This window comes from Panulirus ornatus, chromosome 30 (genome assembly GCF_036320965.1).
Source record: "Panulirus ornatus isolate Po-2019 chromosome 30, ASM3632096v1, whole genome shotgun sequence".
Taxonomy (NCBI): domain Eukaryota; kingdom Metazoa; phylum Arthropoda; class Malacostraca; order Decapoda; family Palinuridae; genus Panulirus; species Panulirus ornatus.
Genome location: NC_092253.1, coordinates 23,990,702 through 24,006,954, shown reverse-complemented (window position 1 = coordinate 24,006,954; position 16,253 = coordinate 23,990,702). Strand labels below are relative to the sequence as shown.

Below are 16,253 nucleotides of genomic sequence, written 5' to 3'. Positions count from 1 at the left end.
GTCCAGCATGACATACCACGCCTGTTTTAAGGCAATCTAACACTAAAAGGCCAACTTTCCCCCACAGGTCTTATGATCTAGCTGACTTACGCGAATATTATGATATTTTACTCACAAACTTGACAACTATTTCTGTCATTCTCACTGAACATCCATTCGTAAACATTTTTCACAAACCCTCATTTGACCCAGAAGTCAACTACGTCTTCACCTGGCTGTTCCCTTGACCTGACAAACCTTCATTTGATCCAGACATTTTCGTATTATACGATGTTTCCAATAAACAATTCTGAGTTTGTCAATTTCAGACACTATATACACGACCTAAATTTCGACTTCTAAACCGATGTACTTCATAAATGATATTTATCGCTTCAACTCTACAAGATTTGATTCGTATTTAATGTCTTCATTTAGTTGTACATGCAAACATGACTGAACTGGGTTAAATAAGTTCAAAATGCTTTGTTCATCTTTAAATGACCTACATTATTTCAACCTCAGCTGGACCTCAACAATTGACCTCTGAATGATTGCTTTTTTTTTCATGACCTCCATGACCACGGCATGACTCGTACATTTCCTCTATCTACACTTTGAATGACTGACTCGATCTGTATTTGACAGTTTCATGAACTCCTCATGACAACTTGACCTTTACGCTGCCTAACCATGATCTTATATATAACTAGTTCATGACGTTTGCATGATCTGTGTATGACCTTTCCCCTGTCCTTTGGGAGAATTATAAAGTCATAAGCAGATTCGTGCCCTACGAACTCACGTCTGCTCTCTCCTACAGAGCGACTACCACACCCTTCCAACCTGGCCCGCAGTCCCTTTCTCACCACCTCCGCTTTCCTTAGCCACCACACCCTCCCACACCACCACCTTTCTTACCCTCCCTTGCGACCCCACCATACGGCGCAACGGCATTGTTCAGTGGGTTAACCACTGATCCCACTTATTTTCCTTTTCATACTTTCTGTCTTTTAGGCACAACCATCACGCTTAGCTGTCTAATGATGCAGTGTACTATTTTCCTAAAAATCTATTATCTCTACCAAGGAAACGGATGAATTACTGGCAACTGTGTATGGAGGTCAGTGAGCAAACTTACGAACTGGCTACGGACGGATGTACGGGTTGACAGGAGCACCTATTTTGGTGATATACACGAGAGGAACTGCAGGTGACCAGTGAAAAACCTCAGTAAGATCTTTGCAAGACTCGTACATAATCCCTGTGTGCGATCAGGACAGAACCTCTTTCCCATATCAATACCTGACCTTCGCATACCTTTCACAAGCCGTGTAGAAGACTCCTGGATACGTAAAGTCTGCCCTGCCTACAGGTGACCATCAGATATCACTTCTATGACTTCTACAGAGAAAAATTTTCTTTATTCATGATATTTACATGACTAGTGGACGACCTCTACATGACCTCTTGACGAGGAAAGCCTTCATCCTAATTACATATGACCTCATGACCTTCAAAAAGAAAATTCATCAAGGCACCTAAATGACCTTCCCATAACTTTTCCAACACATTAGTATGACGTCTTCACAAGTTATACATTACATGTAAATGACATCTACATGTCTCAGCAACACTACATGTTATACGATATTACTTTTACAAGTTCCCTCCATGACTTCTACATATCCTATACACCACCAAGAGAAGGGATCTTTATCCTATACACCATCAAGAGAAGGGATCTTTATCCTATACACCGCCAAGAAGGGATCTTTATCCTATACACCACCAAGAGAAGGGATCTGTATCCTATACACCACCAAGAAGGGATCTTTGGCCTCTACATAATCCTTACAAGATTTCTAAATCATTATGCGAAGTTTGGACGGATGTCATCCGCAGTGACAAATGCGCTAAAGGTAGTAATGAAAACAATGCAAGAGCCTAGAGTTCATCAATTAGTTTGGACAACGTCTTCATGATGATGATACACAGTGTCAGGTGGATCAAGGAACTGGACGGAGTCGCTGCCTGATTGGTTTGAGCTTCGGGCTCTCCTACAATAGACTGGCTAATCCTAGAGATGCAATTCTGCTGCCAATTTTGGCCATGTTAATGCTACTCTTTGGTGCAATTGTTTCTTTAAACGGCAATATTAGCGGTTTTCAATACTGTCGTTGTCGCTAGATTTAGCAACGACGGTAGGAGTAACAACGTAAATATGAGAAGTTACCTAGCGTGACCTAATTCATGCCAAGCAACGCATCTTGAAAAACGAAATTGCAAACGACATCTATAAAGATGGGAAATGTCGCGAGGACTGGAAAAAGACACTAGTAACAAAACCAGTATAGTATACAAGATACCATGCAACGGATGTGAGGGAAACTATTACGGATAAATTGGCCGTGGTCTCTGGGAACACAAAGTTGACGTAAGACACATAGTGGTACGTGTGGACGAGGAGGAACATTTGCCAAGATGGGGGGACGCAATGATTCTGGACAACGGGAAAAAAAGACAATTGGACCGAAGCGAGTAGCTTGGGCGAAAAAGGCGGCAGAAATGGTTATCTATGATTGGCCAGATTGCGTCAGGCGAGAGCGAGTACCGGACCAATCAGGCAATGACTCTTCCCAGCGTCCAGCTCCTCCAGCCACCAGCTTGGGTCATAATCTTGTATATTCCGGGTCGCATTATATCCTCCTGAAAAAACACGGTGTCGAAACGGATCCAGAAGATTAATTCCTGTCTCTTGCTTTCAGTTTCTGTTGCTATTTTTACCCATGCTCAGATATCTACCTATTTACGAGGACCTCAAGATTACTTCTACGTATTACCTACATATCCGACAGATATTCTTTGGCAAACACCCACTGGATCGCTCTAATTACCCTCACTGTCTCCACACGACCTTAATATAACCACGTCTTGCATGTCTTTCATTGCCAGATGTTACCGTGTCTCATATTGGCTAACGTAGGAAAATGAATGATCGTGGGTCACTATAGTACCGAGATATTGCAAATCCAGGTTTACGATAGGTGTAAAGAAGGTCGTAAGTGATGCCGCTAGGGCAGGTTTTACGATAGCCACGATTAAGTGTGTTGCCTACAATGGAAAGTCAGGGTTATTGGTCAGTCAACTGCGATAGCCATGATGAGATACAGCTACTTTGCTCTTCGAAGTGGACGATATATAGGCCAGGACACAGCGTTACCAAGTTTGTTTGTTTTTTTTTTTTTTTTTTACAATATCTGTGGATCGTTCTGTTACAGAGTTGAGTTTGGAAACGTAGGTTAAAACTGAACTTGGGAAGCAGGCAATAATGGGTACGAAGATAGTTGCATCCTTTACAACGGCTATTAAGGGCGATCGCCCCTTCAAGTATCAAAGCTAAAATGACATCTGAAGAAACTCAAATTGCGAAAGAAGAGTCATTAGTAATTGTTCCTAATTAGCATAAAGAAATAATTGCATTATTATCTAAATCAAGTCTATGCATTCATTTTAGACGATAAACCTCCCTCATATTTGTCTACGTGTTTGGCATATCTAAAACCCTCATCAGAAATCATCCAGGTTATTCAACTCCCTTTTATGATAAGCTGTCGTATTTAATTACTGCTTACCCACACACATACAGATAATATAATTACAGATTATCAAGGTTCAGTTCGTATAATTACAGGTCATTAGAGCAAAGTTCATTTAATTAGTTACCCTGGACCTAGTTTATCTAAATGTTCATGAAGTAACAATTATTAATAATTTTTCTTATGCAGAACGAGACTGGTCAGGATTTTTTCGCCCATTCCTCGACCAAGAGAGTTTAAACCGTTTGACACAACGGTTTCTTCTTCATTTAGAATCCCGTTTGCGTTAGTCCTTTGATGGATCACGCCAAGAATCTTCGGTACTTTGAAGGAACGAATCTGATCTCTCTCTCTCTTCCCTAAATTAAGGGTGTTGGAGTCACAATTCGTGAATCACATGACAGATTCAACTAGCCAGAAGAATGGGGTCGTCTTATAGAGGCTCGTGCAAGAATGAAGCAAAGACCTCTTGAGGGACAGGAATTGTTGATGGACCTGAGGAACTTGAAGGATCCAACGAACCTTCAAATGGACGAGGTTGCTTATAACGGTAAATTCACTAGAAAGACGGGTTTAAACCTACTGATGGCGACATGAAGAGATCGGTTCTTTTTTTTAACGATTCAAAGGACTCTGGGTGATGCTCTTGTTGGTGTTTATAAGGTTTTGGATAACATTATAAAGTTTTAGATCTCGTATGAATTAGCACAATGTGGTAAAGCTCGGCAGGAGTTTAGGGATTCAAAGGAAAGACTTAGGATTATCTAGATCAATGGTTCTTGCCATATAGGGCTGGATGAATTTAACTTTTGGGAATGTGAACGAAGAAATCTTAAAGTTAGAAAACTGTGACGGATATCAGGAAGACTTCCGGAAAGAAAGATCCCAGTATTCAAGGAGTCAAGTGTACGTAACTGAGCGAAAATCTAATGCGGACAAAGGGGTTTAGAAACTAATGGTTTCCACTTAAAAATAAAGGGGACAGTTTTCACAGCAAAATCACTTAGGGTTACAGAAGTTTCTACACTTATCTTCGGATCGTTACCCGGTATTGGTTAAAGAGAATTGATATGAAAGGAATAAAAGCTCATACATTTCGTTATTCTTTAACAAGTGCTTTTGTGAGGTACGCTTATCGTCTTGCCATCCGTTAAATGCATTATTTATAAGTTAACGTCATTTAACTTTGGTATTTTTTGGTCACACTGAATCCAATGTTTCTCAATCGCGTTCCCCAGGTGGCGATCGCGTATGGATCTCTCTTCAACGCTACCCTATGTTAAAGATATAAACAAAATAATAACTAATACAGACAAACATAAAAAATGCAGAATGGTATCCATTTATGATTATTTCAGAATCTAGTTCATTTATGATTCCTTTAGGATTTGTGGGGTCCTTCATGATTATTTTGGTTAATTTACGATTCCTTCAGGATTTGAATCTTTCATTATTAGAGTCCAGGCCATTTGTGATTCCGTTAGAATCATGGTCTTCTCATTTCTTCATAATCTGAGCCTCTTATATTTCCTTTAGAATCTATGACATTTATAATTCCATTTGAATCTGGTCTTCTTATAATTCCTTTAGAATCTCGGCCATTCATAATTTCTTTAAAATCTGGGCCATTTGTAATTTCTTTAGTCTTTTGGCCATTTATAATTCTTTTTCGTTCATACGTCCCTGCGTAGCCTGATGTTGCTCAAGTGCAAAACTATTGATAAATCACAGTCGGTTGTGGTAGTGGCAGCTGTTGCTGCTGGCGACCCTCTCCCCTGGAAAATCCCTTCGTGACCCACCGTTCGAGAAACAACGCTCGAGAGAAAGAAATTTGTCTTCCGAATTGCAAAATTCATGGCCGAAGAAACAAGTGGCTCACGCGCCAACTCTCCTGGTGGCAAGATTGACAACAGGAAATGTTCAGTGAACGAGGAGGTAAAGGGATTCTGTACATGTCGTACACTGCGGACTCTGAAAATCCGATTCCCGAACCTTGTACTAAAGTAATCCGGTGATCTCACAAAATTACATTTTCCGAAGTGAATTACATCTGCTTCTGAACATTCACAAAATCTACAGCCAATCAGTTGCGAATCTTTGAAACATGTTACAATGCTATGAATGTGCAAATCTACATTAGCTTAGAATCAACGGATGGCGTACACTAATGAACAGTTTATTCAGAACTTAATCTAAAAATGATACATTATTATGTTGAAGGCTCCAGTCACGAAAAAAAAAGTAGACTTTAAGGCCGGGCATTAATTGAAATAGAAAGAAAATTATGAAATGGACAAAGAAAACACAAGTGAAATTATTTTCCAATTTTTGAGTAAGTGAAAAACCTGTCTTTCGAAATGTGCCTGGTCATAGTTGTTGAGAAAGACTTGAGAAGGTAGAGAGTTCCAAAGCTTCGACGTTTAGGAAAGAAGCAGTTATCAAAACGGCCCACCCTTGAGTTGCTGATAGCCACACAATAATGTGACGCAGCAGCTTCCCGAGTGTTGCATGTTAAGTCTTCAAATGAATAGTTGATATTATTCTAGCAGATGAATGATGCCCCAAGCTGACCTCTCACTTTGAGATGTCAATCTTCACTTACGAAACCTCCCAACTTTCAAGATCCCTAAGTGTGCAGGATGTCAACCCTGAGGTACTCCATGGCTTGAGGTGAACAGAGCGTCGCTAGTAGGTTGTAGAAGCATGAGGGGTCCCGGCGTGTACTGTGGAGCCATTGGGATACAAAGCTTAGATGACTTTGGGTGTGCATATACTTTCCCAAAGGATTCTCAAAAGCCTGGATATCTCAGAGGTGTACAGGAAGATGCTCAAGCTCACCAAAACTTGAAGCTGTCCAAGGTTATAGATTATTAGCCTCAAGTCTCTCCAAACTCTGGAGATCATGCAAAGCAGGTAAACGAGTTGCAAGCAGATTGAGGACTCTGCATGCATATCCCCCCTGGTATACATGAGGATAACGACCGTTTTGGCTGTAGGCAGATAACATGAATCTGGTATCGTATCCTTGATATCGTGATACTGGGATAATGTCCAGTGCTCCTCGAGTTAGTTATTTCAACGCACTGCAAATTCATATACCCAGGGTGATTCAAAGGGTAAAGAGTCCAGTCATATACAAGCGAATGTTGATAACATCAGGACACTCATAACTTAATAGAGCAAAGTACAAAGTATATAGACGTTATCTTATGGATGATTGTGAATGACCTAATTTGACGAATCAAAAATAATTTCACTACAACCCAAAACCATCATGGTTATGACAAGTATAATCAGACAATGGACTTAAAAGGGTGAATAAGAAGATATCTTTGGTATAACGTGATAAATGTAAATCGCAAGATAAAAAGAATAAAATGATATATTTTCGTATGGTTGTAATGAGTAAATATTAGACAAAGTCATAGTAGAATATGAACGAAAGTGAGTTATATGAACCTTTTTGAACTGGCTGTATATAGATGGTTCATTTCCCAAAGCATTAATCATAATAAACAGCCATTCCAGCGAATGAATATTGGAAAACAAATTTCAAATCACTCAATATTCAAATACAGTACATGTTTATGTAAGACTACTTTAAACTGTGCATGAATTGGGTGGAAATAGTCTGTCATTAATAAGCGATGAAATGCATCGAAATATTTATATCCTGAATAAATCGGACAGAAGAATACTCCAAATACTTAAGATTACGATTAAAGAACAAATAAAAAAAAGATGAGGTACACTAGTACAAAATAGTTTAGAAAGTGGTTTAAGATCCATTATCAAGGATTCAAAACCCATTTTAATGCCACTGGCAAAACGGTTATGGGTGTGGCAAAGGTGTGCCGGCAAACACGAGCAACACAAGACGACTCGACGCCCAACCCTCAGAGGGAACTAGGGAACCACCTGCGTAATGATCACGAGTTGTTGAGCAAGGACTTTCAACCACAGAAATTGCCATGACAAAAATTTACGTATGGAACTAAATCAAAATTACGTTCATGTATATATATATATATGTGTCTGTGTGTGTGACTAAGAACAACGCACTGCCCAAACAGATGAAACTACACTCAAATATGATTTCTGTTTGGATGCGGCACAACAAAGAAGGGACGACCATGGTATACACAAGCTTAGGCAACCATACCGTCCGGATGGCTTTTGTGGCGTCAACATGACCCCATCTGACGACCTCACTTGCTATGACCTGACGACCTCACCTTCTATGACCTGACGTGACCCCACGTGCTTTGACCTCTCCCCACCTGCTATGACCTGACGCGACCCCCACCTGCTGTGACCTGACGCGATATGTTCAAGCCTGAACTAGACAGGCTCCTATCCCGTTTTCCTCGGTAGTTTGGAATACACTCGTAACTTTTTTTTTTCTGCAAATCGTTCTATTAAGGAATTTTGAAAAAAAAATTATGGAGTTTATTAGATTATATTTAGCATTACTTATCTTCGCAGGATCGTTGGACAAGAACAAGATGGGAGCTATTGTGGTCAACCGCATTTTCAAATTCATTATCTCGTATATATTCTTACACACCCTGTTCACACTTCCCTCTTTCACCTATAGACTGGGTATACTTGCCACGGAACACGAGGAATGAACCCCCCCTCCCCTCATTGCGTCCGGTTAACCCCACCTTAACCTCTCAGATCACAACGTAGCATTTCGAAGGTTAAAAGCTTACGAGACGAAGGAAAGCTTAACTAAGCTTGTATATGTATGCTGTGAATATCCCTTGTGTGTCATTCCTAGTGCCAATTGACCATGAACTCAAAATTGGCCGAAACTCTGCAAGAAAAGTAAGACATTCAGGCCACTAAGACGTGTGGTTATATATATATATATATATATATATATATATATATATATATATATATATTTTTTTTTTTTTTTTTTTTTTTTTTTTGCTTTGTCGCTGTCTCCCGCGTTTGCGAGGTAGCGCAAGGAAACAGACGAAAGAAATGGCCCAACCCACCCCCATACACATGTATATACATACGTCCACACACGCAAATATACATACCTACACAGCTTTCCACAAACTTATACCTCTGTAATTTGAGCACTCACTCTTATCCCCTTTGCCTTTGTACAATGGCACTATGCACGCATTCCGCCAATCCTCAGGCACCTCACCATGAGTCATACATACATTAAATAACCTTACCAACCAGTCAACAATACAGTCACCCCCTTTTTTACTAAATTCCACTGCAATACCATCCAAACCTGCTGCCTTGCCGGCTTTCATCTTCCGCAAAGCTTTTACTACCTCTTCTCTGTTTACCAAATCATTTTCCCTAACCCTCTCATTTTGCACTCCACCTCGACCAAAACACCCTATATCTGCCACTCTATCATCAAACACATTCAACAAACCTTGAAAATACTCACTCCATCTCCTTCTCACATCACCACTACTTGTTATCACCTCCCCATTTGCGCCCTTCACTGAAGTTCCCATTTGCTCCCTTGTCTTATGCACTTTATTTACCTCCTTCCCGAACATCTTTTTATTCTCCCTAAAATTTAATGATACTCTCTCACCCCAACTCTCATTTGCCCTCTTTTTCACCTCTTGCACCTTTCTCTTGACCTCCTGTCTCTTTTATACATCTCCCACTCAATTGCATTTTTTCCCTGCAAAAATCGTCCAAATGCCTCTCTTCTCTTTCACTAATAATCTTACTTCTTCACCCACCACTCACTACCCTTTCTAATCAACCCACCTCCCACTCTTCTCATGCCACAAGCATCTTTTGCGCACCCCATCACTGATTCCCTAAATACATCCCATTCCTCCCCCACTCCCCTTACTTCCATTGTTCTCACCTTTTTCCATTCTGTACTCAGTCTTTCCTGGTACTTCCTCACACAAGTCTCCTTCCCAAGCTCACTTACTCTCACCACCCTCTTCACCCCAACATTCACTCTTCTTTTCTGAAAACCCATACAAATCTTCACCTTAGCCTCCACAAGATAATGATCAGACATCCCTCCAGTTGCACCTCTCAGCACATTAACATCCAAAAGTCTCTCTTTCGCGCGCCTGTCAATTAACACGTAATCCAATAACGCTCTCTGGCCATCTCTCCTACTTACATATGTATACTTATGTATATCTCGCTTTTTAAACCAGGTATTCCCAATCACCAGTCCTTTTTCAGCACATAAATCTACAAGCTCTTCACCATTTCCATTTACAACACTGAACACCCCATGTATAACAATTATTCCCTCAACTGCCACATTACTCACCTTTGCATTCAAATCAACCATCACTATAACCCGGTCTCGTGCATCAAAACCACTAACACACTCATTCAGCTGCTCCCAAAACACTTGCCTCTCATGATCTTTCTTCTCATGCCCAGGTGCATATGCACCAATAATCACCCATCTCTCTCCATCAACTTTCAGTTTTACCCATATTAATCGAGAATTTACTTTCTTACATTCTATCACATACTCCCACAACTCCTGTTTCAGGAGTACTGCTACTCCTTCCCTTGCTCTTGTCCTCTCACTAACCCCTGACTTTACTTCCAAGACATTCCCATATTATATATATATATATATATATATATATATATATATATATATATATATATATATATATATATCCCGCGTTAGAAGTAGCGCAAGGATATAGACAAAATAATGGCCCAACCCACCCACATACACATGTATATACATAATACACGCCCACACACGCACATATACATACCTATACATTTCAATGTATACATACAGACATACATATATACACATGTACATATTCATACTTGCTGCCTTCGTCCACTCTTGTCGCCACCCCGCCACACATGAAATGATCTTATTCACATTTACTCTCGGCTTTCTTCTTGCACACACTTTACCAAACTCAGTCACCAGCTTCTGCAGTTTCTCACTCGAATCAGCCACCAGCGGTGTATCATCAGCAACAACTGACTCACTTCCCAAACTCTCGCATCCACAACAGACTGCATACTTACCCCTCTTCAAAACTCTTGCATTCACCTCTCTAACAACCCCATCCATGAAAAATTAAACTACCATGGAGACATCACACACCCCTGCCGCAAACCTACATTCACTGAGAACCAATCACTTTCCTCTCTTCCTACACGTACACATGCCTTACATCCTCGATAAAAACTTTTCACTCCTAGCAGCTTACCTCCCACACCATACACTTAATACCTTCCATAGAGACTCACTTTCTCTCTCATATATATATATATATATATATATATATATATATATATATATATATATATATATATATATATATATATATATATGCTCGAGTTTCACCATACGGTCGCCTACATAGTTACATCAGGAATCTGGGAGTGGTTAATAGTGTCTGTGCAAACAGCTACAAATTCCTCACATCCACCACTGAGCCTCCCACAGTTTGTTCAGAAGAGGAAGCGACCGGACTCCCTCCTTCCCCACCTGGTCGCTTCGCTCTGCCTCAGCGACCAGAGTTGGCTGATGGTGTGGAGTGGTGCCGCCAGGGATAACTAACGCCATCTGTTGGGTATTTGTAACACTAGGTATCATGCAGTGTTATAAACTTGTCTTTTTCTGAAACTGGAACACGTACGCATTTGTGATTATATATATATATATATATATATATATATATATATATATATATATATATATATATATATATATTGAAATGAATTTTTTCATTGTTTCCTTAATCCCCATCCTTATCTTTGATTTGTATTCACCGAAATTTTGTAGTTCATGTTTTAACGTATTCGAAATTGATAAAAAAAATGACACTTGTGGATATTCTTTATACATTTCTTTTCTTTCAAATGTACTTTATACTGACTTCACCTTAAATAGAATTATTCTATTTTTTCTTTCTATTACTGACTGTTATGATTAACACCTGTCTCAACCAAAGTTCCCCTTAAAAAGCAATTCTCTGTATTTACTGAATTGCTAGAGATATACGAGCATCTCACATTAAGTCTCGAGCAACAATTACGTCATGCGAACCGTCATCCAACCCAGCAGCGTTCACATTGGGCCTCAGCCAACCAGACCCGACCGTTCGGTGTTATATAGAATTTCGTTCTATTGGCCTTTGTGTTATACATAGTCCCGTTTTCTTTGTTGATCATTGCATAGTCTATTGAAATTCTAACTTTTGAAAGTTACGTTAAAAACTTATTGTATAGTATATGAGAAATATATATATAAACGGATTTATATATGACTTACTCAGAGATCTATTTATTGTATATAGATTATACAGGAAGGGTTGAAAAGATTTTGTTAAAGTCTATGTAACCATTATGTGTTGAAGTATATATATAAACACGTGAACTTTGTTGTATGTCATTATTTCAGATACAAATGTCCACGGGCATGTAACTATACACATTGTGATATATACACAATATATACACACATTATATATATATATATATATATATATATTCTTGCCTACGTGTGTATCTCTTAGTTTTTTTCTCCAGGAATCCAGACATCTAATTGTTGGCAACACTCCGTAAAAAAGCTGTACCCATTATGGAGGAATTTATGTACCAAGTCATATGTGTATATATGTATGCAAGAATGCCAGTTTGTTTGTACGACACTCGTCATTGAGCGTCTACGTGCTATGTCTTCAATGTCTTTCCCACTGAACTAGGAGTGTGGACGAGGGTAAACAGCCATTTAAGCACAACTACTTGTTCCATATCGGTAACAAACACAAACTTGGTTTTATAAGGTTTTATCCTATGTGAAACAGACGTCCCAGTGCATGTGAAGAGCTTGTATATACCACACACTGGCAGTCTTGAAAATAATACGTCTGAATCTTCTCTATTTTGTGCGAGAACTGCAGCAGACGTCCGTGTCATTGTCCACTACACAGTGGTGATTTATTCAGAAATCTATGGGCATCTCCTGTGGTTCCTGAGGTGCATTTGATTCCACAAGATGATAGAGTTTGTGGTCTCGTATCCCTTATGTCTAGCGTCAGCGCCACCGCGGCCATCGGCAGAACTAACGTGTCATGTAAACAAGACTTGAGCTCCTCTTCGTCTATTGATGTCCGTCACGTATCTTGGCTTATTGTTGCTGTAATAATATGCTTGAGGCTTCGACATTTTTTCAAGTCTTCTCTGCATTTTAGCCATTTTATACAAGTTTAAAAAGAAAAGGCAATAGTAACAAATGGTACCTTTTTGAAACTATTTTACTCCCAAATTCATGGCTGTTAGTTCTGTCAGCGCACAGACACCAGGGATGCAGTCCGGGCTATGGCTGGGTCACAAGATAACAAGTGGTTATGATATTTAAGATGTTCACTGTTTATCCTTAAGGAATATCTACTGCTCATGGGAGTTTATCTTTTATATTTTACGAACTGTAAATATCACTTCAATATCCTTCAGCGAGTCGGCATTTGTTATAGAATCCGTCTCACTCCAGTATGACCTGGGCACATTTCAGATTTCCAGGGCCCATGGAGTCATTATCATATGGGTCACTGTCATACTTACATAGGTCTTGTTGAAGCATTATACTGTTATATCCAGGGGCCAGCTGAACCTCCTGAGTCCAGAAATCTACCCACGACCCGAAGAAGTGGTGTATGCTTTCACAGAGACCCGCTCCAAGACGATGTCTGGCGAGGTCTGATGTAGGAATTGACAATGAAAAGTCTACACATACACGAATTGGTCAGTTGAATAACTTCCTGAATCCCGTTACTAAACATGGTGATGATGTGATCTTAAATCATCCAGGAACCTTACTACAGCAATGACTTTGAAGGTAATACACTGAAATTATCACAAAAACTTAAAAGAATTGTGGATAAGTACACTATTGATTACCCCAGTCTTTTGTTCTTTTCTGTACAATTACACAGACCCCTATGTCGTTATAATCTGTTCACCTATCACAAAGATGGAATGGCTGTAACAGTGGTTCCTAAGCAATGGAAATCTAGATGGATCTATGGGTAAGGACCGTCAAAACCAGGCCTAAATTATCTTCAGAACTAGATATATTCTGTGCCACAGCAACAATCTAGGTCTACCTGGTACAAGATGGTCCGAGACGAGGACAATTCAAGTCTCGACCGAGTCGTTCCTACTGACTTTTTTTATCTTTGTTGAGAGAGTCGTGGATGGCTGATATTTTGCTTCATCGGGGCCTCGTCTAAGTCATCTAGGGTTCAGGGATGAATGGAGTCCCTGTGAACGAAGCTCTGAGCTATTCTGGTCTCGCGTGTATACGCACAAACGTCCGTGTTCATGTTTGTAAAAATCTGAATGTCTTTGAATCTGTTCATGCTACTTCCCTTCTTTCTTAAAGCTCCAGAACACATCGTATTCAGACGGCTTTCTAGACTAAGGTGAATGGTGTGGAGAGGCGTATTCTGAATGTGTAGTTCTAGATAAGTGCAGATGACGTGGGATCAGCTGAGAGAGAGAGAGGGAGGCATAAACAAGGGTTTCTGGCAATACAGATGGCATTTGGTTGCCGACAACAGGTGGTACGAGTTCTTATTGACTGGGGTAAAGTCAGGTGGTGATCTGTGCAACGGCAGTTGATCTAGACGGCAACAGGTGGAGCTAGGATCACAAGGCATGGTGACAGGTGGTCAAAAGGCATGCGAGTACAGACAAATACCCCAAAAACAGAAATTAAACTACTGGATAAACACTCCTTACGTAGGCGAGTTTCTAGACATGGTAGGGAATTGTAAGGGGAAATTTACATACTTTGTAAGCTACAGCTGTTTATCACAGAAGCTCGTGTTGATAATCAGTTAAAGATATAAACAATAGAGAATCGGAATAAGAGAGTAAGGTTTCGAAGTCGAAATATGAAAAGAGGTTCCAAACTTTTACACACAAAAGGTTCAAAACTCTACAAATAGTATCTGTGTAGCGCTTGTGTTTTGAAAGGTGTGAGCATCTTATATATAGTCCATCAGTCTAAAAGTATATGATTTCTATGAAGCCTAATGATGGCTTGGCTAAATGTCAGTCCCACGCTCATGGATGATATATTGTCGAGTGTGTTCGTTTCCAAAATGTTTATGGTTCGTGCTACGTATTTGTCAGACACGAGTTAACGTCAACCTGGCAGCTGTTTCCACGCAAGATAACCGTTAGCGAATGCTTAGCTGTTCGTTAACCTCAGTCTACCTTAATGTACCTACCGTCTACCACAGTCTACCCACCGCCTACCATGATCTGCCCACACCGTCTACCACAATCTACCTTAGTCTGCCCACCACATACCACAGTCTGCCCACAGCCTACCATAGTCTACCCATCCCGTCTACCACAGTCTACCCACACCGTCTACCACAGTCTACCCACACCGTCTACCACTTGGTCAAGCAGCTTTTCTCTCTCGCCGGAGATCCTGAGAGTCCTGCCTTATTTCTAAGGGTCTTGAGGGGCATCTTCAACTGGCATCTTGAAGAGTCTTCCTGTGGTGCTAACTCGTTCTCATGTTCCATGTTATTCTGAGGTCCAGGAAACACTGTTGCTGAGGATTGATCTCGTAAGATGAAAAAAGGAAAGTTCCCTCAACATCACCTCCCTCGTAGATGTTTTGCATAGTTGGTAAACAGACTCAATGCCAGTGGTTGTACGTGTCACAAACCTGGTTTTCTTTGATATGTCACGTCACAAACCTGGTTTTCTTTGATATGTCATGTCACAAACCTGGTTTTCTTTGATATTCTAAAGGTTGAAGGATAGATGGCATGTATATATTTTTTTCCCAATATCTATACACAGAATATTTGTAGAATGTGAATGCCAGCCAGAAACGAAAAGTTAGATTCAACAGCGAGTTACAGAAAAGATTACTGGCAATGTTAAGCAAATGTTGGAATCAGTTCCTTCGATGTCAAACAAGTTCAGGATTCCTAAGTGCATTATATGAACTTGAGATCGGCCCACATTGATCGGTAGGTTGTAAGAGAGTCGTAGGCTGGTTTACGACCTTAAATCTTCCTATATACGTGTTCTGAACTCAAGACACATACATCAAATGTTTTAGATGTTAAAGAACGTGTCTAATGATAGGCGAGGGCTCAAGGTTTGTATACAGAGAGGAGAGATAGCCAGGAAAATCATACCGAAATAATGTATCCATGTTTTATCAATTGGCATAATTCTAAGACATGTATGTTTTACTTAAATTGTCATCATGTATCTTGTACTTAAAATTGTGACCATGTTCTTTAAATGTGACATTATTAACATGTGGGTTACCTAATGCTTCGTAGATCTTGCTGGTACCCGTCAGACCTGTGGAATATGGTGATGCTTTCGAGCCTAAATACGCCTCTTACCCCATCATCTTGATTGTAGTCACGAAGTTTTATCTATGTTTAATGAACCCAATGGTAAGGGAAATTGGTCACCCTGGGAGAGCTAAGGGAAATTGGTCTTCTAAGAATCGGACTCAGACGAAGGAAACCACAGAGTCGAGGCGCTGGTGTTGAGGGAACTTCCGAGATCACACCTCAGGATCGTTTTTCTCCAGACGCCTCTTCAACGGGCGGCCTCTTACAAAAATGTACCCAGCCATTTGTTCCAGGAACTTTCTCCTTGTATGTTCCATAATAAACCATC

At 40.1% G+C, this 16,253-nt stretch overlaps 1 long non-coding RNA gene across 3 annotated transcripts in view; it reads right to left on the bottom strand.

The window, feature by feature from the left end:
• The window catches only part of LOC139758498 (uncharacterized), a 134,487-nt gene that overhangs the window by 103,182 nt on the left and 15,052 nt on the right, over positions 1–16,253 (bottom strand). The gene's annotated exons all lie outside the window — the stretch shown is intronic.